Source organism: Miscanthus floridulus, chromosome 6, assembly GCF_019320115.1.
Source record: "Miscanthus floridulus cultivar M001 chromosome 6, ASM1932011v1, whole genome shotgun sequence".
NCBI classification, from domain to species: domain Eukaryota; kingdom Viridiplantae; phylum Streptophyta; class Magnoliopsida; order Poales; family Poaceae; genus Miscanthus; species Miscanthus floridulus.
The window spans coordinates 49,524,810-49,527,571 of NC_089585.1; the positions used below are offsets into that span (position 1 = coordinate 49,524,810).

Here is a 2,762-nt window from a genome sequence, read left to right on the forward strand (position 1 = left end):
TTTCTACATTACTTTATTCAATATTTATTTCAGTACTTTATTCTAGCATTGTTTGCTTTACTTTAAGCACTTAGTCATTAGAGTTCATCATTAGTGGGCTTATGTGCTTATTGTTTGGCATTAGTAGCAAAGGTTATCTTATCATTAGTAGTCTTTCATTAGTATAGGTTCCACCATCTGGTTAGGGTGCTTTGATCTCATTTCATCAGAACTCAGATCAAAGTAATAAGTTTATAGATTAAGTGTGGTGCTTATGCTCTAGATTACCTGTGGATATGGCTAGGCCTCTGGATAAATTGTGGTAGGTGGCAAGTGGTGACAGCCTTGTCCATCCTCTGTGTTCCACCACAATAGGTCTAGTTATTAAAACATAGAGCTCATGGTAGACCTTGTCTATTTAACTCTCCAAGTTAGTAGGCAGGCTATGCCCCGAAGTACTATCGCATTTCTACTAGTTATTTGTTTACTCTTAGTTACTAGAAAGATAAATCGCTCGCTCTCCCACCTAGCTATCTCTAGTCAGCTTGTATTTAGTCGTTAGTTTAGGTAGTTCACACCCATCCTTCACTATCGTTCACCTACCTAGGATCAACTTAAGGCCTTCCTCTAGCAAATCTGAGTCTTGTATAGATTCTAGACTTCTGCCTTCCTATGGAAAAAATATAAATTCGACACTTGGTACTCACTGAGTGAAGTGCTATGCGATAGTTCTGTGCACTTGTGGAATCCTCCAATAGTTGTTAAGAAATATCAACAAGCATTTCTAGCATTGTTACCAGGGAAGGCAACTGGCATCGAATTTATAAGGCTAAATTTGTTAGCTAGGTTGTTTTTAGTTATCGTAAGTAGTTTATCCTTTTTTCCTCATATCCTATCACTACCCAACATGATCATGGGTGACAAGTCCATTCATGATTTTTCTACACCCTCTGCTGCTAATGTAGCCATCAGACCCAATGTTATCAATGGGGACGCTAACTTTTAGCTTAAGCCAATGTTAATTACGATGGTTCAAGCTAGTCTGTTCTGTGGGAAAGCCCATGAGGATGCAAATGCTCACCTCCAACATTTCTTGAAGATTTGTGGCACATTCACCATTAAGGGAGTGAGCCAAGAGGCTATACATCTTTGCCTTTTCCCCTTCTCTTTGTTAGGAAAGGCTAAGCAATGGTTTTATTCTAACCGCAACGCTATAGATACCTAGGACAAGTGTTCCAACACTTTCCTAGTTAAGTCTTTCCCCATGGGGATGACTAATGCTCTGCGTAATAAAATCTCTAGTTTTCAACAACTAGCAGATGAATCGATTCCCGAGGCTTGGGAATGAATGCAAGAGTATGTCTCTGCATGCCCACACCATGGCATGGAAGACTAGCTTTTGATCTAGAACTTCTACCATGGATTGGTGCCATTAGATAGGAGCCAATTAGATGCTACTGCTGGTGGTGCATTCTTTTCGCTAAGTGTTGCAGATGCAAAGACACTGATCGAGAAGATGGTCTCCAACCAAGGATGAAGCGATGATCGACTCCAACCCCGTAAATGAGGTATGCATTCAATTAAAGAAATTGACATGCTTGCAGCTTAGATGGATCTGCTCGCGAAGTGAGTGGAACATTATGAGAAGGTGAGTGCCCAAGAGACACTCAAAGCCATGGATTCCCACATGACTTGTGAAGTCTATGGAGATGTTGGATATTTAGGCAGTTCCTGCCCCAAAACCCAAGAGGACCTCAACTTCGTCATCACCGACAATGGGTTCCGACCACAACATCAAGGCTAGAATCAACACTCCAACAACCAGGGAGGTAACAATTATTACTCTTCTTCTCATTTGAATAATCAAGGTAATAATAGTTATGCTTTTATGAAAGATCTTGTTTATAGCAATGGTAGAATGACTTATAGCATTAATAAAAAGTTGCATGCTCATGACAAGATGTTGGAAAACATAAATGCTAAATTGGATGAATTTTCTTCTATCTTAAAGAATCAACTTAGCTTTAATAAGATGATAGAAACCAAATTAGCTCAAATTGCTTCTGCTGTCCCATCCTATAAAAAAGATAGAATTCCTGGCAAACCTAATGGAACAATGGAGATAGCTAACCTTGTTACTGCAAAGTATGGCTGTGCTTTAAATTCTTGGGGATCCTATTTATTAGATTCCCCATCTACCATTAAGAAAGGTGATCCCAACACTCCCGCAATTACCTGCTCCATTGGAACTCATACCTTCCATAAAGCTCTATGTGATTTAGGCTCTAGTGTTAACATAATGTCAAAAGCAACATATGACAAATTGTTCTACACTACCTTAGCGCCAACTTTAGTTTACTTATAGCTAGCCGACCAATCTACCTGTTATCTCAAGGGAGTAGCCACTGATTTATTAGTTAAAGTTAGGAGTGCCTATGTTCCTATAGATTTTATGATCTTAGACATGGGTAATGCCTAGGATACACCTTTAATCCATGGTCATCCTTTCCTTAATACTACAAATGCTTGCGTATATGTGGCTTCTAGGCAAAACCAATTCCACTTTGCTGGAAGAAAAGAATATTTGCTTTTGCCTCTAGACAACCCCTCTTTGATTAGAAACAGGAAAAGAAGAAGCATCCGAAGAGAATCAAGATGAAGAAACCAAAGCTAATTGAAGAGCCAGAGAAACCTATCAAGAAGAAGAAGAATAGAAAGAGATGGCGTAAAAAGAAAGATCCATCCTCAAACTCATCATCCCCTTATCCTATAAAGGCCTCTGA

At 39.3% G+C, this 2,762-nt stretch overlaps 1 non-coding gene across 1 annotated transcript; it reads right to left on the reverse strand.

The window, feature by feature from the left end:
* Positions 1–1,256: 1,256 nt before the first annotated feature.
* LOC136462011 (small nucleolar RNA R71) lies at positions 1,257–1,365 on the reverse strand. The gene has a single exon (XR_010760540.1). It is a non-coding gene; the product is annotated as a small nucleolar RNA R71 (small nucleolar RNA).
* Positions 1,366–2,762: the final 1,397 nt, after the last annotated feature.